Source organism: Oreochromis aureus, linkage group 20, assembly GCF_013358895.1.
Source record: "Oreochromis aureus strain Israel breed Guangdong linkage group 20, ZZ_aureus, whole genome shotgun sequence".
Classification (NCBI taxonomy): Eukaryota; Metazoa; Chordata; class Actinopteri; order Cichliformes; family Cichlidae; genus Oreochromis; species Oreochromis aureus.
Window position 1 is genome coordinate 6,297,150 of NC_052961.1, and position 23,218 is coordinate 6,320,367.

Below are 23,218 nucleotides of genomic sequence, written 5' to 3' on the forward strand. Positions count from 1 at the left end.
TTTTAAAATTAATTTCTCTTTTTTTTGGTGTTGAAAGCGCTACCACTTAATTTGCTGTTTTCTTTGCCACAGGTCCATATTTTCAGTTATTTTGTTTAATAAAATTATGTAAATTGATTTGCCACGCCTCTGCCTTTGTTAATAATGAGCCTGTGTGCCTTTGCAACTAGTAGAACTTTTGCACTGGTTTATGGCAGTTCATGAGATTTGTAATTTTTTTATTCATTGTTTCTAGACACGAATTCCTGTTATTTGTCCATTTGAAAAACAAAAATCTAATTCTACACTTGAGCAAATGAAAGCCAAACTGAAAAACCAATGGGAGGTGAAATGTTTTGGGGTTTTCTTTGTGGTTTGTTTTGTTTTCAAATGTATAAGAAATCCTTATAACCTGTATTGAAACATGTCTTGCAAAAGTTGCTTTCAATGTGATTTATTAGCAGTACAGTTTTCTGCACTGAGGTGGTACCAGTTTCATTTTGACTCACATAAGTTTCATTTTGAGTCTCTGCTCAATAGAAAGCAAAAGTTAAAAAGTTCAGACCAACTAGCCTTGGCTAGGGCTACTCGTGGGTACACTCAGCAGAAACACACACACTCCACTCTTTGTCGAGTAGGTGCTCCTGATTCGGTGTATATACTTAGTTTTGGATTGTGTAGCACCTATGCCAGTCAGCCTTATCTGGCGGTGCTCTCTGAGTTACTCAGCACCACCTCTGACTCTTGCAGCTGAGCTAAAACCAAATCCTGCCCCTGTGTGTTTGTTTCCATTCAGAATTCTGTACAGTAGTTGAGAATTTAAAAAATTATGATACAGGTTAAGAACACTGTAATGATTTTCCAAACTTCATAGTAACATAAAAGTTGTACAAATGGCAGGAATACATCTTCAATGTTAGGCCAGAACACTGGAGATGGGTCACAAATGGGTCCAAATCATAACACCAAGGCAGCAAAAAGAATGGCTAAAGAAGAAGCACATTAAGGTAATGAAGTGGCCTAGCCTAGTCTGCTTAAAAAAAAAAAAAACATAGACAGGCAAAAATAACCCAAGTAAATAAAAAATGCAGACTCTCAGCTTTTATTTGAGGGTATCCACATTCAAATTGGATGAAAGGTTTAGGAGCTCCTTAACACGTAATTAATGTAATTAGACAGTTGATTTCATCGGCAGCTGTGGGCAAGTCCTTGGTTATGTCATTATCAATTAATTGAGTATATTTGAGGTGTGGCACTTGCATGTGGAAGATTTTGCTGTTGACAGACAACATGAGCTCTCCATGAAACAAGTAATCGTTTAGCTGCAAAAACAGACAAAACCCATCTGAGAAATTGCTACAATAGTAGGAGCAGCAAGATCTACAGTTTGGTACATCCTGAGAAAGAAAGAAAGAAAGCACTGATGAACTCAGAAACGTAAAAAGACCTGGACGTCTATGGAAGACAACAGTGGTCGATGATCACAGAATCATTTCCATGGTGAAGAGAAACCCCTTCACAACAGTCAACCAAGTGAACAACACTCTCCAAGAGGTAGGCATATCGATATCCAAGTCTACCATAAAGAGAAGACTGCATGACAGTAAATACAGATGCCACTGCCATTCTCGTTCATTGCCTCGTTACCTCTTGGATCTACTGTAATTCACTCTTATTTGGCCTTACACAATAATCCTTTAATAAGCTTTAGCGTGTCCAGAACTCAGCCACCCATATTGTCACTAGGACTCCCTCTACCCACCACATCACCCCTATTTTGAAGCAGCTTCACTGGCTCCTGGTCAAATCTCACGTTATATACATTTAAGGCTATTCATTTTCTCTCCCCACCATAGCTTTCTGACTTGGTTCAGATTGCCACCCCATCCTGGTGCCTCAGATCATCCTCTTCCCTTTCTCTTTCTGTTCCTTCCTCTCCTCTTGTTTCTATGGTGTGGCAGGGCTTTTAGTCGCTCTGCCTCTCGACTTTGGAATTCCCTACCCCCTGACCTCAGAAACATCACATTCCCTCTTTTGAAGTCCAACCTGAAAACCCACCTGTTTAAAATTGCCTACTCCATATAACTTATCCATGACCTTAAACTTTCTATTTGCTACTCTTATTATTGGGTATATTTCATGTTTTTATCCCTTTTTTATTTGCTGTACAGTGTCCTTGGGTGTTTTGAAAGGTCCTTTAAAAAATGTATTATTATCATTATTATCATTATTATTATTATCATTATTATTATCATCATCATCATCATCATCATTAATATTACAAAGACTTCACTGCAAATGTAAGCCATTATAAGCTTCAAGGATAGAAAGGCTAGATTGGACTAGATTGACACTAAGACACTCCCAAACCAAGTGAACTCAAGCTTCAGGAGATGAACAGATGGCTAGACATTCTCCTTTGGGATTTTTGGTAAGGGGCAGAATTCATAGTTCCATCAGGTACGGTAAGTCATCCAGGTCCTGAAGCAGCAAAGCAGCCCCAGACCAGAGACACACTACCACCACAAGGTTTGACTGTTGGTATGATGTTCTGTGTTGTTTTTACAGCAGACATAACGGGACTTCAGGACAAACAAAAAACAAAAAACAGGAGCAGTTTTTACCTTGAAACTCTCCCGTGATTCCATTTTCACCCAGTCTCTTTCTTATGGTTGAATTACAAACTCTGATCTTAACTGAGGCAAGTAAGGCCTGCAGTTCTTAAGATGTCGTTCTAAGTTCTTTTGTGACCTCCTGCATGATTATTGTCAGTGTGCTCTTGGAGTAACTTTGGTGGGACGCTGGAGTCTGAAAGTGTTAGAAATGGCTTTGCAACCCTTGTCACACCAAATTTTTTGACATCTGTCAGTGGCATAGTTATCTGTCAAAATCACCTGAGGAAGTCATCCTACAAAGCAATCTGTCAACGATGCCATCAACTTTGTTTCTGATCTTGAGTTTCTTTAGATTGTGGCATAATGTGTTGCCTTTTTAAAAATCTTTTAGCCTGATTGTTCAGACAGGTTCTATTTAAGCAATTTCTCAATTCAACATGGAAGCAATGATGGTGTTGTAAATTAAATCAACTCAGATGATCCTATTTCATTATCACTGTGTGCAGTGATACAGCTTGTTTTAAGTTCGTCCTTCCTGATGCTTGCAGAGTTCAGTAAACTCTGTGACTAGATTTTACAATGTTCCTGTCTGATATTTGTCGTCTGCTTTAGCATTCACGTCTGCTTTAGCATACTCTCCTGCCTTGAGAATACGCTTCCTAGGTTTGTCCTCAAATCCATCAGCAAATTTCCCACCTGTTGTGTAGCAAAAGCTTTACGATCAAAGGTATCGATCATCCCCACTAACCCGGCCAAATCAGCAGTAATTTCTCCACCTACAACTTAATGGACTGCAAAAAAGGAGAAATGTCATCTTCAAGATGACTATATAGAAAAACATTTTATAGTCTTCTGTTAAGAGAAAACTCAGGAGGCAAGAAACACAGACTCAGCGCTTTTTACATGTACATGGACGAATGCCCCTCACACAGTGACATGTATGAGACGAGTCACGGAGGATTCGTGCTGGGGCATCAGCTTGTTCTTTATTTATAGTCAGACAGCTTGCATTCCATTCTTGGGTGGAGCAAACAAAGAGGAACAACTCCCTACATGTAAACTGAAGATAAGTGAGTTCGTGGCCATATCAGGGTGTGTCCAACAGCTTCCTCATGCAGTGATCACACTAATGTCACACACTCACTAAGTTTAAATGAAGCTAAACACTATAAGAGTACAAACACTTTAAAACAGTAATATAATTTTCTTTTAACATCTTCATTAGTCCTGGAATATTATAGTAACAAAAAAAGGTTACAAAACACAAGAATCTGGTTATATGGACAAATTCAAAAGAGTACTATAAAAGCAAAGTTTTACTACTTTATGAGTCTAATAATATAATGTTTCACATAAAAATAATATTATATACAGTAGGTCACAAGCAAATTTTAATGCAAATTAAAAATAATGTACATCATATATGCAAATTTTTTATGTTTAGTGCAGTCTTTAAATGTGAGCTTTTGTTTTTAATTCATTATGAAAATGTAATACACAAAATTAAACCATAAACAATATCATTATATGAAGATGATGTCATTTATTCGCTCTTTTTCACTTGTCGTAATATTTGAAAAAAGCTTTGTTCTTAACAGTTTTTAAGATTTTTAAGTTTTGAAGGACTTTGATAAACTTATTCATGCATTTATCACCACTAGACTGGAGTACTGCAACTCTCTCTATTTATGCCTCCAACACTCTTCTCTCCATCGTTTGCAGTTAGTTCAAAATGCTGCTGCACGCCTTTTAACTGGTACTAGAATGTATGATCACATCACTCCAGTTTTAGCTAACTTGCACTGGCTCCCTGTCAAATATCACATTGATTTTAAAATTCTCTTGCTTACTTTTAAAATTTTAAACAACTTGGCACCTAGCTATCTATCTGAACTCCTACAATCCCAAAAGAGAACTAAGATCTTCTAGTCAGATGCTCTTAGTTCAACCAAGGTCTCGGCCGAAGTCCAGAGGTGATCGTGCCTTTGCAACTGCAGCACCTAGACTCTGGAGTAACCTTCCTGTTTATATTCCTACTTCCAAGTCTGTTCAGTCTTTTAACGTCTTAAAACTCACTTTTTCACTTTGGCTTTTCATTCAAAGTAGTTTGACTATCATCTGTGTTGTTTGTTGGTCTGTTTTGTTTGTTGATGTTTTGTATTTATCCTTTTATTCTCTTTTTGGCTGATTGTGAAGCACTTTGGTCAACACTGTTGTTTTTAAAATGTGCTATAGAAATACATTTTGATTTGATTTGATTTGATTTAAAGAATCACCTTCATTGCAAAAATCAGTGGCTATGTATTAATAATAATAATAATAACAATAATAAACATTGACTTACCCTTAGCATCTGGATTTGAAGGAAAGAAAAAATGTTATTTGGACAAGATTTTTAGTCCTTTTTAAAAATCAGATTTGTTGAACTCAAAATTACTTTTGTACTTTTTTTCTAGTCATGTTTACTCCATTCGAGATGGAAGCAAATGAAAAAACATACATGCAGAAACTTTTAAGGTTTACGAAAAGGTGATAGCGTTGGTTAAAACACATTCTTTCAGTAATGTCAGGACTTTCTGGGAAAAATTGATGAATGAAAATATATCCTTGTGTGAAACCTACCTGCTACATATGCCCTTGCCTTTACCCTGTTTCCATATAAAAAAAATATGCATAGAAACACTTATGAAATATTTGGAGAATGATGGATGTTGCTTATTGATTTTTTCCCTCTGCACAAAGTTAATAAAGGATCATCTATTTTCTGAAAAAAAAAACTATATTTAAATCTATATTTCTATACAGTAAACAGGAAAATATGTTTGTTTGCGTACCAGGCATCTTCACGGGTTTTTTAGTCTCTCTTTACTCTGAAAGGAAATTTTAACCCATGATTAAACTGCTGTGGTAAATTATAGATTATATAATATTACAGTTTTTTACAGACGCTAGGACACATTTCTCAATACTTAGGTCACTTTTGCAAAACTCCTCACACAGTGAGCACAACAGAAGTCTATGTGGGCTAAACTGAGGATCAGTTATCATTGTTTTGGCACAAAATGCATTCAATGACTACATCTCTCAAATTTCATGAATTATTTTCTCACTCAGACACAACAACTGCCAAAAATCTTTGTACGTACAGGACATTTTGCATGTACTTACATACTGTTTTCAAAACTGTTAAACTTATGGTCAAAACAATAACATAATGCAAAACTGAATAAGACAGAAAAATTCAACAGCAATATTTTATTGAAACATATTTAAATCTAAAAATGCAGTTTAACCAGCCACAGCTGATTCTCAATGTAGATGAACATCTACACAGGTGATACTCCTTCAATTTCATTACAAAAGGCGACAACTGCTGAATAGGTTTGTTTTGTGACGTAAACATGGACCCAGCCAGAAATGGAGAAGTGGCTGAAAGAGGAAGAAGAGTGGCTGGGAGGGGGCGAGGTGGAAGAAGAATAAGAGGAAGATCAAGAGCTGTAGTCTCAGATGAGATCAGAGCTACTGTAATTGATCATGTAGTAAATCATGGTCACTCAATGAGAGAGGCTGGTCAGAGAGTGCAGCCAAATCTGCAACGCTCTACAGTGGCCTCTATTGTTAGAGTTTTCCGGCAAACCAACAGGTAACTTGTATTGTGCAAGGGCATTTGCACATTTCAGAAGTAAATAAGCTTTTGTGTAATTGTTGTTGCATTTCTGCTTAGGACTCAACGGTTACCTCACACAGGAGGGAGAGGACGGATGTTCACTGATGTGCAGGAAACTGCCATTGTTGATATGGTCATCAGAAACAATGGGATAAAACTCATTGAAATTAGACACAGAGTCTTGGCAGACAACGTTACTTTCGCAAATATTCACAGTGTAAGCATAACAACCTTTTTTTAGAGTCTTGAAAAAACATCAGGTCAGGATGAAACAGTTGTACACTGTGCCTTTTGAGAGGAACTCTGAACATGTCAAGCAACTCAGGAACCAGTATGTCCAGGTAAGATCACAATAAAATACAGATCTGTGTTTGAACAAAACCAAACACACACAGAGACAATTTTTACAAATTTACTACTGTAACAGCTTATGTTGCCTTGTGGATTTATGTTAGAGAGTCATGGAGATTGAAGGCAGGCGAACACACCACATTTTCATCTTTGTGGATGAGGCAGGTTTCAACTTGGCCAAAGCACGGCGACGAGGGAGGAATGTGATTGGGAAGAGAGCCACAGTGAATGTCCCGGGCCAGAGGGGTGCCAACATCACAATGTGCGCAGCAATATCCACTGATGGACTGCTGTTACACAGACCACTAATTGGGCCATACAACACTGAATGGCTCCTTGCATTCCTGCATGATCTCTATGGAAGGGTTGTGCTAGGTGAGAAAAGGGATGCGGAGAGAAGGAATCAGCCAACATTTATAATTGTATGGGACAATGTGGCATTTCATCACTCCCGTGCAGTCACCGGGTGGTTTGCAGCCCATCCCAGAATGGAGTCTCTTTTCTTCCTACCTTACTCTCCATTCCTCAACCCCATAGAGGAATTCTTTTCCTCATGGCGGTGGAAGGTTTACGACCATCATCCACATGATCAAATGTCCCTCCTGGATGCAATGAATGCTGGATGCCTGGAGATATCAGCAGAAGATTGCCAGGGATGGATCAGGCATGCCAGAAGATTCTTTCCTAGGTGTATTGCCCTAGATGACATAAGATGTCAAATCAAATCAAATCAAATCAAATCACCTTTATTGTCACGTCACATGTGCAGGTACACTGGTACAGTACATGTGAGTGAAATTCTTGTGTGCAAGCTTCACAAGCAACAGAGTTGTGCAAAATACAATAACGTGCAACAAGCAAAATATAAAAATGGTTAATCTAAAAGTAATAAATATATGTACCATATATAAAGGTATATACATTACTGAATGTGTATACTAAATATGTTTTTCTACGTGTGTGTGTGTGTGTGTGTGTGTGTGTGTGTGTGTATATACATGTTTTACAAATGAAATAGAGTAAACAATAAAATAAGATATATAAAATATAAAATATACAGAGGTTGGTATGTGCAAAACAGTGGCACAGTGTTATTGAAACAGTGATGTGGATGAGAACCTGTGGCCAAATGGAGAAGACCGAGTAGATTAGCATTACTATTGTATGTGTATCAGTGGATGGTGTGTATACAAATTCTTGTATTTTGGGATTACTTAGTGCAAAAAAATAAAAATACATGCATGATGTCTGATTCATTCCAGTAACATATATTGAAATTATAAACGGAGATGTGTCCTTGTTTTGCACAAGAAAACACTGTGTAATGCTACATGTTGTTAGTGTTTTTTAGGTCATTGTTTTGTGGGTGACAAAGTGTGTTTGTCGGCTGTCAACCTTTGCTAGTGTTCTGGAAGAATGAGTTTATTTGAGACCTGAATAAAGTGTTTTGGTAGTTGTAGTGCATTTTGAATGTGAAATGAACTGCTTTGCCAAGCTGAGGGTCAGTTAGGAGAATTGTGTGAAGAGTTTTGCAAAAGTGACCTAAGTATTGAGAAATGTGTCCTAGCGTCTATAAAAAACTGTAAATATTGAATCCAGAGAAAATGAGTTCTGTATGAATGTTCAACAAGTATTTACAGTTTTTTCTGATTGTTTAAGCACATTTTTTGTAACTATTGGCTATTTTTGCAAAACTCTACACACAAATAAGAAAACCTGTCACCCAATTATCAAAACATTGTAGTTCTCTTGCAAAAGCGAACACAGCTAGATTAACTCTTCACACCTTCGTAAAAATGGTGTTTTCGTATCAAACAGTACACACAAGCCATCATCTACTAAGCACACAATGCGGCAACTGCACACTGATGGTATGAATACAAAACACATCTGACTTTTGCTTTCTCTGTGCACAAGGTAGGCCATGTCAGTTTGAGCTCATACTTTTGTCATAGATCCGTAAGCATAGAGGGATCCAAATTTCAAGTACTGGTTTTTATTCACACACATCAAAACAAACACAAGTGTTTATTTCCAAGTATAGGATTATTTGCAATCACCATATTGACTATATGGGTTTCTTGGTCTGCAGTGAACATGCTTCCTCTGCCCCCAGCATCTGGTCGTCTAGCAATTCTGTAAAGTAACAATTTCAGTATTTTTACATCTATGCTATTGTTGTGTTTCTCATTAGCATGGCAGTGCTACAAGTCTTAGTGCAAAGTGACTGTACTAACCAACTGTCATTTCAAAATGTCCTTATGATGCTTGCTACAGTGTAGCGGCTTGAGTTAGGCTGAACCCGTTGGCCAGCTTCCCTCAGCATCCCTCCATGGTTGATTACATGGTCCACTATTGTAGCTCTGATGTCATCAGCAATTCTATTTCTTACTCTTCTTACCCTTCCTCTCCCCCCTCCTCGTCCTCCTCTTGCTCCTCCTTGTCCTTGTCGTCCTCTTCATCCTACTTCTTCCCCTCCACGTCCTCTTCCTCGGCCTCCTCTACTTCTCACTCTTCCTGCTCCCTCCATTGTACTCCACACACAGAGCTTACCTGTAGCTTATTCATAGTGCTTAGGCTGATTGCAAAGTGAACTAATTATCTAAAAAAGTTTTCACATGTGAAAGTGTGCCAGACAGTTGGCAAAATAGTGTAAATAATGGCCATAAATGTGTATAGTTTTGCTAGGAGTGTGTTGAAAATTTGGTAATTGAGTGTAAGCAGTGAGTTGTGTTTAAAGTTCTGCAAAGTGTGTCTTACAAAATGGCAAACTGAGTGCAAAGCAGTGTTTGTGCTTTTAGTTTTGCAAACTCAGTGAGTGGTTTTGCTATAAGTATTGATAGTTTTAGAAATTGTGCTATAAGAATCACAGTTAGGGTTTAAGCATTCAGAAAAAACTGTAAAATTAATTTTAAAAGTCACAAAAAGCTGCGTCACAGTCCTCTGTGAGTCAGCTTTAACAGTAACAAAATGTCAGAAATCAGACAAACTATAACTTGCACTAAAACGTGCCACGCCATTTATATTATAACACACTCACACACATAAAGTTTTTTTTTAAACTTAATAGTTACATCATCCCATGATTACTTCCTTAGAGAAGTTGCTCAGATTATAGGAAATGGTCTCGTGCTGGATGCACCGAGGGCGAGTGGAACAAATACCAGTCCAAAAATAGAAGAGCCCTGCCACCCAGTTTGTGTGTGTGTGTGTGTGTGTGTGTGTACATGAGCTAGTGAGTGAGTGTGTGTGTGTGGATATGGGTGTTTTTGTGTGACTTCCTGCTGATCATCTCCCCTCACCCTGTATATGGCTCAACCCCTCTTTAACGGTCTCACCATACACAAGCACAGGTGAGGTCATAAATGGCAGGAAGTGAAACATCCTCACTAAATAAGGACACCCAGAACATTACATGCAATGTCTGCAATTAAAAACTATAGCTAATTGCCTCCCTAACCTAACAGTCCCTCCTGTTTGTCGTTTTGTCCTTAAATTTACAGTTATGCACCCTTGTGTTTGACAGTTTCAGTGTAGGCTTCATTTACACGCAGCTCCTGTCATGTCATTCACCTCATATTGTACACAGTTAATGTGTTAGCAATTATCTTACTTCTCACTGATCTCACAGACAGTATCCTTCAAGTAAACAATGAATGTCAACAATCAAAAACAGGAATTAACATTTCCAAAATCATATGCCACCACAGTCCAGACATCAACCAATCTATCCAGCCTTGTGGTGCATCTCCTCCCGGTGTGTAAATCACACATGTCTCTGCAAAGTGGTTAAGGTCTGCAGTGCTCCATAAATGTCTCTTCCAGTTGTATCCTTGTCCATCATTGTCCATGTGGCCAGAGTCCAAATGTATGTAGAGATGGGCATTCAAACACACCAGTTGGTTTTGTTGTTTGTCCATGTAGCTTTCCATTATCTTTAAAGCTGTAGGCCTGGTCAACAGCCGCCTCACTGTGGGTTGGACCAGCACTTCCTTTTTATGGCCTTTGTCAACTCCCAAATCTTCTCACTTCAAGCATTCTTACTGTGGGGGGAACACCTGGCGAATCATCTGCATTTACGACTCTTCTACTGTCCTTTCATCTCTGCAGAAATTTTTTTTGAAAAGGAAATTGGATCCAGTTGTTTTGTTTTTCTGCTGTTATGCTCTTCTCCCTCCTGATGAGTCATGGCCACACCCATGGCTCAAAATTTCAACCAGCTTGAACCACCTTTCAACCGCCTGAAACCTGTAGCCACACTATCATTGCCTGTAAGACAAAATCTAAGTTAAAACAAACTTCACAATTGCAAACAACTGTAGATCATAGGAGTAATAAAGTATTCAGCATCACAGAGACAAGTGTCAATGCAGTTTATTTCCAAATCATTAAACCCACTCCCACATCCGGATCTGGCCCACAAGGCCAGTTGCAGACACACTGGTGGTCCTGTGCTGGCCCATGTGTGGATTACCTCTGGTAAACCTGATCTGGGCCACCAAAGGGCCGTCATTCTTTGCGGTATGTGGGCCATGTGTAAGTTGTGTGCAGCCACGGGCCAGTTGCAGACACACTGCTGGCCCCGTGCTGGCCCAGAACAGTTTCAGCTCTGGCCCCAGATGTCAGCCTAATGTGTACCTTAATCAACCCATGTAATAACAACATGTGCATAATAGTGCAAACAAACAGTGGCTTGCAAAAGTATTCGGCCCCCTTGAACTTTTCCACATTTTGTCACATTACAGCCACAAACATGAATCAATTTTATTGGAATTCCACGTGAAAGACCAATACAAAGTGGTGTACACGTGAGAAGTGGAACGAAAATCATACATGATTCCAAACATTTTTTACAAGTAAATAACTGAAAAGTGGGGTGTGCGTAATTATTCAGCCCCCTGAGTCAATACTTTGTAGAACCACCTTTTGCTGCAATTACAGCTACCAGTCTTTTAGGGTATGTCTCTACCAGCTTTGTACATCTAGAGACTGAAATTCTTGCCCATTCTTCTTTGCAAAACAGCTCCACAACTGCCCTGTGACGGCCTCAGAGGTTGTCTAAGAGAATATTGGGAGCAACAACACCTTGAAGTCCAAAGAACACACCAGACAGGTCAGGGATAAAGTTACTGAGAAATTTAAAGCAGGCTTAGGCTACAAAAAGATTTCTCAAGCCTTGAACATCCCACAGAGCATTGTTAAAGCCATCATTCAGAAATGGAAGGAGTATGGCACAACTGTAAACCTACCAAGACAAGGCCGTCCACCTAAACTCACAGGCCGAACAAGGACAGCGCTGATCAGAAATGCAGCCAAGAGGCCCATGGTGACTCTGGACGAGCTGCAGAGATCTACAGCTCAGGTGGGGGAATCTGTCCATAGGACAACTATTAGTCGTGCACTGCACAAAGTTGGCCTTTATGGAAGAGTGGCAAGAAGAAAGCCATTGTTAACAGAAAACCATAAGAAGTCCCGTTTGCAGTTTGCCACAAGCCATGTGGGGGACACAGCAAACATGTGGAAGAAGGTGCTCTGGTCAGATGAGACCAAAATGGAACTTTTTGGCCAAAATGCAAAACGCTATGTGTGGTGGAAAACTAACACTGCACATCACTCTGAACACACCATCCCCACTGTCAAATATGGTGGTGGCAGCATCATGCTCTGGGGGTGCTTCTCTTCAGCAGGGACAAGGAAGCTGGTCAGAGTTGATGGGAAGATGGATGGAGCCAAATACAGGGCAATCTTGGAAGAAAACCTCTTGGAGTCTGCAAAAGACTTGAGACTGGGGCGGAGGTTCACCTTCCAGCAGGACAACGACCTTAAACATAAAGCCAGGGCAACAATGGAATGGTTTAAAACAAAACATATCCATGTGTTAGAATGGCCCAGTCAAAGTCCAGATCTAAATCCAATCGAGAATCCGTGGCAAGATCTGAAAACTGCTGTTCACAAACGCTGTCCATCTAATCTGACTGAGCTGGAGCTGTTTTGCAAAGGAGAATGGGCAAGGATTTCAGTCTCTAGATGTGCAAAGCTGAATAATTATGCACACCCCACTTTTCAGTTATTTATTTGTAAAAAATGTTTGGAATCATGTATAATTTTCGTTCCACTTCTCACGTGTACACCACTTTGTATTGGTCTTTCACGTGGAATTCCAATGAAATTGATTCATGTTTGTGGCTGTAATGTGATAAAATGTGGAAAAGTTCAAGGGGGCCGAATACTTTTGCAAGCCACTGTAACCTGGCGATACTCTGCTTAGACAGTGAATTTATTTATTATTATGTAGGGCTTTTGTACTCTTCTAGATTGCTCAATACAACATTCATCTAGTTTCTCTAAACTGAATGCTCCCTAACTACATTCATACACACTCACGCTTGACATGTAGACTGGTGGAGCCAGGGATCGAACCACTAACCTTTCAAGCCATAGGTGACCTGCTCTACCTCCTGCGCCACAGCCACCCAGTGGCAGACATGAGTAACTTTTTGGATAAAGTGTACACTCACAAACCTGCATTCGAAATGTTGGTTACCATAGCAGTATAGTATTGCAATATGGCATTTGGGTCTTCTAACTAAAGTAGGAAAATAGGAACATAAATAGTCCCACATCTGGTTGGCATACACCCTGCCATGACACCAGTCAGTCAGAAGTGTCAGCTTGGTGCCGGATCTGGGCCAGACCTGTTTTCTGTGGGCTTGGGCCACATAAATCAAACCACAATTGGGCCAGATATGGCATCCATCGCATGGACAGTGCCATCAATGCCAGGCCTGGCCCATATCTGGATGACATACGTCTTATCGTGCCAGAAGTCAGCCAGCAGTGCCGGCTTGGTACCAGATGCGGGCCAGACCTGCTTGCTATGTGGGCTACTGTTGCCCTAATTTGCCCCAAATCATGGATCATCCCATTAATGCATTTTTCTGTTTGTGTGTGTGATTTTGTGTACCTTTCTCTTTGCAGTGCTTCAGACACCTTCTCAATTTTCCCAATTAAAGCAATCAGTTGTTTTCCTCAGATTCACTAACCCAAATTTGATTTCACAGTGTTTCTTTTCAGCTGGGTGACGAACGAACCAGAGGTATAGAGTGATATATAAATATTTACAGGACATTAATGTAGAGTGATATAATTTATCTTATTCATCTAGTGTGCTAAGTTTGTGCCTACCTCTCTTTCACTTTCTTTTTCGTCTTCCCACTCACACACACACACACACACACACACACACACACACACACACACATATAAATAGGGTGCGCAAGTGTGTGCTGTCTGGTATTCATCTTTGTCTCCCTAGCTGCGTGCAGCATCCCATCAAGAAAGCAACCAAATTCAAGTAAGTAGTCATTTAAGTCAACGTCATTTGGCAACATCAATGTATTTATTTAATATTTCATGTCAAATTATGATATTGGTAGATTATATTTTTATTGACTGATTTGTTGCATCTTTTTTTCATATTAGACCGCTTTTCCTGAAGATGGCAGGTAAGAACACTTAATCTAAATGTGTAATTGACTCTGTCCTTTAAGGATATTTAGGAAAAACCTTTAATTTCATTTTATCTGAACAGAAAATGAAACTAGACCTCTTTAACGTTATATCAAATAATGTTTCTCTTTTCTTTCAGATAAGGAGGCTGAGGGTAAGAAAATGGATTGGCTGCACAGTACAAGAGAGACTAAAATGCTACAATAACTGTATTTTGTGTGTAAGACTAAGGTCCAGATGGATGCAAAAATGTATAATGATTTTTAATTATTTTTCTGTCAAAAAGTAATAAGAGCAATATGAAAAATATGAGATTCCATTTATGGGATTTCTGTTAAATCAGAATATTTGATCAGAAACATATGCCTGAAACTCATGGCCAGTGTTGTCTATGATGCAATAATGCATTTTATTACTAGGACTGTACTGTATATCACTTGAAAATGTTACAATTGAGAAAAATTTAATTACTTATTTACAGTTGGAGAAGTTTAATAATACAGCATTGGTATATTATTGTTGTACCAGCATAATATCTACACGATGTACTCAAAGATAAAAAATTTTAAGCTTTAAAATAAACTATATGTACAACATAGTGGAACAAAGTACCGTGACATAGAAATACTGAAAGCATCCAGCATTTTAAATGTACTTAAGCAAGAGTAATCCTCCTCCTCATTGCAGCCCAAGCAGTCCAGTTAACACGTAAAGAGCTTGTGGGACCTGGACTACTGGGGAGTGTCAAAGACGTGAATCGGTCCGGAAATGCTTTTGCTGCTGGTACCTACGCGGGAGCTGACACATTTGCAGATGGATTGGACAAAGCAGGATTGGATGCTGCTGCAGGAGCGTATGCTGCTGCGGGACTGGGCTGCGCACGTGCTGAATGGAGCGTTTTTGATGCCGAAGCCAAAGGGCCTAATGCCAGTGCAGGAGCAGGAGCTTCTCTGTCATCTGTGAGTGCCAAAGCCTTCGCCAGAGCAGAATTAGCCAGTGCTTCAGCCTCTGCAGGTCCAGTGAAAGCTAAACTCGGTCTGGCAGTAGACACAGGACTTGGGATCAGTCCCTCTGGAATAGAGGCAAAGGTGCTGGGAACCGGCTTCTCTGTAGGTTCTGGTAAAATTGGTGTTTCTCTCTTTGGCTCTGGGTTTGAAATCAGTTTCTGGTAGATTGTACAAAATACTGATTTTCTAAACTATATTCTGACCTTCATTACAACATTGAAGCCACTTTATTAGCATTTGATCACTGTCATATGCATAAAATGTTCTAACATTTCAAATCATCTGTTAGAAATGTTTTTATGTAGTTTAGGTTAATCTTTTCTAATGTTTTATTTTAATGAGTGTGCATGATCAGATTTGATGATATGAGATGAATGAGTTCTTTTACTGTTTTTTTTGTTTGTTTGTTTATTTTTATTGGTGTGATTATTGGTTCATTGTTGTAACAAACTGTTCAGCTGACTTTCTGCTATCCTCTCTGATATCAGTTCACTTTATATGTAATGTGCATCAGTATATGTCAGTGTAGAGAATAAATGACTATTTAAGCCCATCTTCCATTACTGTTGGTTCTTGTTGTGGTGGAAAACGATTCTGGAATTTACCATATTTTTCTGACTATAAGGCGATTATAAGATTTTAAAGAGCATTAAACGAAACAAAACAGTCAAGTAAGTCAAACTTTATTCAACTCAGTCACAATAACGTTCAACATTGTTTAGTTGTAACACATAAATTACAGAACAATACACTTTGAGTTCATTCCTCTTTCACAATTCCATCAAATTCTTCATCTTCAGTATCTGAGTTTAACAGTTGTTAACAGTTTTTTGGCATCAAGTGATCTCCAAGTGAACCAAAATGTGTCACTACAAACCATGTGAGAATATTCAGTCCTCTTACTAGCAAGATAAGTCTGGGCCAGGAGCAAAAAAGTAAATACAAGAAGAAGGTATTTTGTTCTGGACTATCAGAAAAGATAGAGAATGTACATTCATTGAGTTGGCCCATACCAAACACGTCAGGTGCGAAAACATCCTTAAAATATTTAAAGTACATTAATATACAGTGAAATCATTTGTTATCTTATTCATTTAAACGTATTAGTAGCAATAGTCTGTTTTAGGTAAGGTGATCCACTTTGTTACCACTTTTGATTTGTTCTATGTTTTTTTAGCTTAAGAAAACACAGTAATCGTAATTTCATACCCAGAGAAATTTACTTTCACTTTTCACTGCTGTTGTCTGTGTATGAGTTTGTGTGTGTTCTGGGGGATTACCTCTAAAACCACCTAACGGTTCTTTGCGGCTTTTGTTTGTTTTTGTTTTCACTTTTTCTTTCTGTTTACTTTGTTAAAACAAAGAATATCCAGTGCTTTATGGTACCTTAATCACGTTTATAGAAATCACATCATGTGGTGCGGTATACTAATACAGCTTGTCACAGAGATGTTTCTAATTTAAAATATATTGCACAAATGCAAGACATTTGTTAAACATGGACATTAAAGTACATAACCTGGTCAAAAGTGATTCCAAGATTCTTCATTACTAAGGTAATACCATCCGGAGCAAGTCTGGTTAGACACCATGACTTACCAGAATTATAACCATTAAGATTTCACTATTTATTTGAGTGCTATGAAACTTTAATAAGGACAAAGCTGTTTTGTAAATTTATTCTTAAAAATGTATTGATAACAAAGAAACAAACAAACTGTACCTTCCATCTACTAAACCAATTCAAACTATTTAAATAAAAAGACGACTGCTAAACATGAAGTAAAAAAACACCTTCAGCTGCACGATGTTGTTAATTCTCACCTACTGTACAGATGTCTCAAAAAACTTTTCTAATTTCCTTTTCTTGCTTTCTCTTTGATAGGTTTGTGACTCATTACTGACACTCCCTTTTCCTGTCGGTTGTCCTTTTACCTTTTCCACATCTTCTAGCTATTTTTCAGTCCTTATTTGGTGCTTATATCCTTCTGAGCCTTAATCCTCTTCTGCACAGTGCACACACCATAGGAGCATTTCTTATAACCCAAGCAACTAAAAGTAACTGAAATAAGTAATCATGGGATTATTTAAATATGGGATTTTGGTGTATGCATTAATTGTCAGGGTGCTGAGACGTTGACCCAGCATTTTGAGTGTTTTTTTGTATTTTTGATTTCTTTTTGCTGTTTGGGGGAAATGTTTAAGATCTAGTGTTTACAGTTAGTCCTGGTTAGGTTCTAAGTGTAATTAGTCTTATGATCTGTGTTTTCTTGTTGATGTGTCGTTCCCTGTTTCCTGTATGAATCTTTCTTATCCTCTGCTTATGTCTCCTAAGTTATGCCCGTCTCCCTCTGTCTAAAAACTATGTAAACTCTGTTGGTTTACATTTTCCCCTCATGTTATTAGTCCATGTCTCCCCGTCATTTTGCTTCGTGTACGTTCTACCCAGCCCGCCATGTGTGTCTCCCCCATTGTTGTGTGATTTAGCCTGTGCCTTAGTGTTTCCTGTTTTACTTTGATTTTGTGCTTGTGTGCTTATATTTTGTCTGTCCTTTGTCAGGTTCTCTGGGTCTCTCGTTTCGTGGTCCAATTCCCTCGTCCCGGTTTCCCTTTGCTTTGTGTTTTAGTTTTGCTTTAGTTTTCCCAGTTTAGTCAGTTAGTCTGGTCTCGGTTTCATGTTTTTCCTTTTATGTTAACATACCAGCCTCAATAATCGGCTCGCTTTCTGTTCAACCTCACTCACGCCTCAAGTGTCTGCATTTGGTTCCTCCTCCTCTCTCCACACAATGTGCCGTTGCAGATCGTGGCATTAATGTTACAATACATATATAATAGTGTGCTTTGTTGTAGTACATCATATTGACTGAATTGTTGCATGAATAATGAAGATCCCAGAATAATAAAGCTTTTTATTACTTTAAAATGCCTGTAGAAAATGAATGAATGAATTATTCAATATTTAACTGAATATTTAACTTCCTGCACCAGTTTAACCAGCTTTTGACATTTTCTTTCAGAGTAAAACACCTGAAAGTTAAAGGTAAGCAAGCATCATCTAAAAGAGTAATTCTCAATCTGTCAGTCTAATTTTTTTAAAGCTAAATTGACTGATAGTTTTTATATAACTCTCTTTTTATATATACTGTATATAAAGCATTTTATGTTTTTGCTGATATATAATTTAGGGACAGATTTACTAAACCAGGCAATATAGTTTTTGACCACAATAGCACTGATAGGTGTGGTTATTTTTGCAAATGATTTAAAAAAGTTGCGATGTTTTCAGGTCATACATGTGTACATTAAATGCAGGCCTATGGTGGCAATCAGGCAAAGAAACTCGTTATTCTGGAAACGGGCTTGAGTAATTGACAGGCTCCACTGTGGGACTTTAAACTGTGCAACAATATACGAAGACAACTTCAATGGATAAAACGAACTAGAAATGTCTCATTGAAAAAAGTTTATTTCTGTACTTGTGGTGTGATTGGTGATGTTAACTGTCCACCACAATTCTTTTTGCTTAGTTACAAAAAGAAAAATGTTATAAAGCACATTTCAGGCTCCTTCTATGCCAAAAATGATTAAGCTAGGTGGCTGACGTGTACAGTTAGGTCCATAAATATCTGGACAGAGACAACTTTTCTGTGCATTACTACAATGAATTTTAAATGAAACAACTCAGATGAAGTTTAACTGCAGACTTTCAGCTTTAATTCAGTGGGTTGAATAAAAAGATTGCTTAACAATTAGATGAACTAAAGCATTTTTAACACACTCCCTTCATTTCAGGGCTTCAAAAGTAATTGGACAAATTAAATAACTGAAAATATAATGTTCATTTAGAATACTTGCTTGAAAACCCTTTGCTGCAATGACAGCCTGAAGTCTTGAGCTCATGGAAATCACCACATGCTGGGTTTCCCCCTTTTTCATCCTCTGGCAGGTCTTTACTGCAGCAGCTTTCAGTTACTGTTTGCTTGTGGGACTTTCTGTCCAAACTTAATACTTCAACAAGGTAAATGCATCCTCATTTGCATTAAGATCAGGTTACTAACTTGGCCAATCAAGAATACTCAACTTCTTTGCTTTAATAAACTCCTGGCTTACTTTGGCTGTATGTTTGTAAACCCCCCCAAGGCCTCCACCCTCCTGGTCTGCTATTTATTCCTCTCTCCCTCAGTGCTTGCAGCAAAGGCGTGCAAACATTTCCTGTAACCCAAGCGGCAATATTCAAGTAAGTAATCTGATTATCTGATTCTTACATTCTACAGTCCATATCAAATGGTGTAGTATATATTAGTATATGATATTTTAATTGACCTGTTCTTGCAAGTTATTGTTTTAATCAGGAAACTTAAAATGTATTCACAGATGATTTATCTGTGTGTAACTGATATTTTTCTATATTAATTTTTTACAGCAGCTCTCCCAGTTTCTTTAACAATAACCGACCAAAAGATGCCAGGTAGGAAAACCTTTTCCAGGAAACAGATTAACTTATTAACTTTAGTTAACTCTTACTTTGTTCTGAAAAACAAATCAAAACAATGAAAAAAGAAAGTGCATGTTTAAGCACCTTATAGTGTTTAAATGTTCATATGTGCAAGTATTTCAAAAGACTTTTTTTTCCAGGATATATCCAAACAAGAAGCAGCTCAGGCTGGGAGAAAGAAAGTGGAAATAAAGGGGCGATAACAGCAAATGTGGGAGGTAGGTTTCACACACACGCTTCTAACATAATTTTAAGGGGTAATTTAACCGAAGCTATGAGTACATGTGATGGTTTATAATAGAACTGTGACAGATGCCTAGCAGAAAAACTTGAAGTAAAACAAAATATATGATAATGTTGGTTTGTAGAGTACTCTGCTTTCCTCTTGAATGCAGTGCACTTACTGTCAGCTGCACACAGTGATACGTTATTTTGACTTAAACAAGATTGATGTGATTTAGACAAAATGTGTCTACATAACATTTTTCTTTCTCTTTTCAAATGCAGATGCTGGTGGTAAGTTGTGTGTGTGTGTGTGTGTGTGTGTGTGTGTGTGTGTGTGTGTGTGTGTGTGTGTGTGTGTGTGTGTGTGTGTGTGTGTGTGTCAGAATACAATATTGATATTTTCATGTGATAGGACATATTTGTCTTTCATATTTGGTTTAACACCTTTGCATTAACAACAGTGTTTGTTAGTCCATCATTTAGCATAATTCTTGTTTTAGTACATTTTTAAATCCCGTTTCTATAATATTGTAGGAATAACCACTGCTATAACATTGTCTTCTATGTAGCTCAGATTACATTTCTCCTCACTTACAGCCCATGCAGTTATGCGAGCAGGCGGAGGCATTACTGCTAATGCAGCTGGAGCACTTGAGATGATCGATACCTTTTACTGAGGAAACTTTTGCTCGGGCTGGAACATTTGCAGATGCGTTTGAGGACAAACCAGGGAAGCGTCTTCCCAAAGCCGGAGCATATGCTGAAGCAGGAGTGGGGCACGCCCGTGCTGAATGGAGCGTTTTTGACGCAGAGGCCAAAGGACCCAATGCCAGCGCAGGAGCTGGAGCCTCTGTGGCCTCTGTGAGTGCCCAAGCCTTTGCCAGAGCAGAAATAGCCAGTGCTTCGGCCTCTGCTGGTCCATTAAAAGCTACAGTTGGTCTGGGATTAGACACAGGAGTGGGAGTTAGTCCCACAGGTTTCGAAGCCAAGGTGCTGGGAACAGGTATCTCCTTTGGTCGCAAAATGGGCATTTCTCTGTTTGGCACTGGTTTTGAATTCAACCTGTGGTAAACTGTGCCCAGTACAGATCTTTCTAAACCGTGCAGTGCCTTGTCTTAAAACAACAAGGCCTCAAATCTCCAGCCACCCCTGAGAGACTTTTCTTAATATGCCGACAAAAACATTAAAGTTTAGCACCATTAGTGCCACCAGAGCAGATACCAGGTTTGTTCTTGAGATTTCACTCATTGTTTAACACACAGGAAGCACAGGTCATCCCTCCGATCTTTATGTATGTATGTATGTGTATACACACACACGCACATATGTGACACCGAGCTGCATGTCAGGTAAACATCCAGGGGCGATTGTAATAATTATAATAATAATTACAGTAAATGGACAGGCGTGCACTGAGATTTTGGACACTTTTCTCTTTCCATGGATGGAAGGTAGATTTATTAAGAAGTATATTTGTCTAGATGATAAAGGATCTTGACACAGAGCAAAGAATGCTCATGTTTTTCTTCTGAACCGACATAATGAGTCAGTGATGTGTCCCGCAAACAGACTGGATATCAAGACAAATAAAAAAGGATGATAGAAATTGAAAAATAAAAGTTCATGACAATGCAAAAACTCTGTCAGTTTGTATTTGAGAAAGCTGGAAATAACTTTATTGAGAATATTATTATCTGAATCGAGAGGTTTGAGATTTTTGCTGAGGATTTTTTTCCTTCTCCTTGATCTGGAAAACAAATGTGCCAGTAATTAAAATAATTTATCCTCCAACTTTCACAAAGCTGGAAAGTTCATGTACTAAAGCAAAAATAGATTTGTGTCATATCTTTGTTTTGGTTTTTTGCTACAGATTAAAAAGGCAAACATCCATCATGTGAGGTTATTTTCCATAATTTTTAGTTATTTCAACTTGGTTTTGCTTTCTGTTTCAGGCTGGAGGCTTGTGACTCAAAGTGAAACTGAAAGCCTTCTAACTGCCACTAGCTCACATATTAAATTATGACACTCTTTTTCCTGCAGTTTGTCTTAGTTTGTTTTTTACATCTGAAAACAAACCAGTGAACCTTTGGTGTCAGAATCAGCTGGTACAGACTTAAAACCTGTTTTTTGTTTGTTTGTTTTTTCTTTTGAAGCTACATAGTTTTTAGGTTTTGATACATTCGACTGCAGATTTGATGGAAGAACTTTCAGTTTCCATGTAGCATTACAGTTAAGTGATGTTCAAGAGCTGAAGACAAACAGGAACACTGTAAAATCTCGAGCAGATTTTTATTACTTGAATATACTCACTTTGACAACTTTAGCTGTATCATGCAGTACAGATATCTGGGGTGGTAGAAGTTGAACTTTTGAACTCTCAAGTATTGTTTATATTTCCTGCCTTCACAATGCAGCCTGGAACAAGTGCTCCTCCACAATAACAGTCTCTGCCACTGTTAGTTTCACTTTTGCGTTCTGTTTAAAAGAATCTTGTGAGTCACTTGTAAACCCCCCCAAGGCCTCCACCCTCCTGGTCTGCTATTTATTCCTCTCTCCCTCAGTGCTTGCAGCAAAGGCGTGCAAACATTTCCTGTAACCCAAGCGGCAATATTCAAGTAAGTAATCTGATTATCTGATTCTTACATTCTACAGTCCATATCAAATGGTGTAGTATATATTAGTATATGATATTTCAATTGACCTGTTCTTGCAAGTTATTGTTTTAATCAGGAAACTTAAAATGTATTCACAGATGATTTAACTGATATTTTTCTATATTAATTTTTTACAGCAGCTCTCCCAGTTTCTTTAACAATAACCGACCAAAAGATGCCAGGTAGGAAAACCTTTTCCAGGAAACAGATTAACTTATTAACTTTAGTTAACTCTTACTTTGTTCTGAAAAACAAATCAAAACAATGAAAAAAGAAAGTGCATGTTTAAGCACCTTATAGTGTTTAAATGTTCATATGTGCAAGTATTTCAAAAGACTTTTTTTTCCAGGACATATCCAAACAAGAAGCAGCTCAGGCTGGGAGAAAGAAAGTGGAAATAAAGGGGCGATAACAGCAAATGTGGGAGGTAGGTTTCACACACACGCTTCTAACATAATTTTAAGGGGTAATTTAACCCAAGCAATGAGTACCTGTGATGGTTTATAATAGAACTGTGACAGATGCCTAGCAGAAAAACTTGAAGTAAAACAAAATATATGATAATGTTGGTTTGTAGAGTACTCTGCTTTCCTCTTGAATGCAGTGCACTTACTGTCAGCTGCACACAGTGATACGTTATTTTGACTTAAACAAGATTGATGTGATTTAGACAAAATGTGTCTACATAACATTTTTCTTTTTCTTTTCAAATGCAG

General features: G+C 38.3%; 1 long non-coding RNA gene across 2 annotated transcripts; it reads left to right on the forward strand.

Moving 5' to 3' along the window:
- The first annotated feature begins 19,252 nt into the window (after positions 1-19,252).
- Positions 19,253-22,435, forward strand: LOC116309170. Of its 2 annotated transcripts, XR_005609582.1 has the most exons (6): positions 19,253-19,365; positions 19,552-19,596; positions 19,764-19,841; positions 20,131-20,139; positions 20,446-20,709; positions 22,410-22,435. It is a non-coding gene; the product is annotated as an uncharacterized LOC116309170 (long non-coding RNA). The 2 variants fall into 2 exon arrangements; XR_005609581.1 differs by lacking the exon at positions 22,410-22,435 and having other exon boundaries at positions 20,446-21,144.
- Positions 22,436-23,218: the final 783 nt, after the last annotated feature.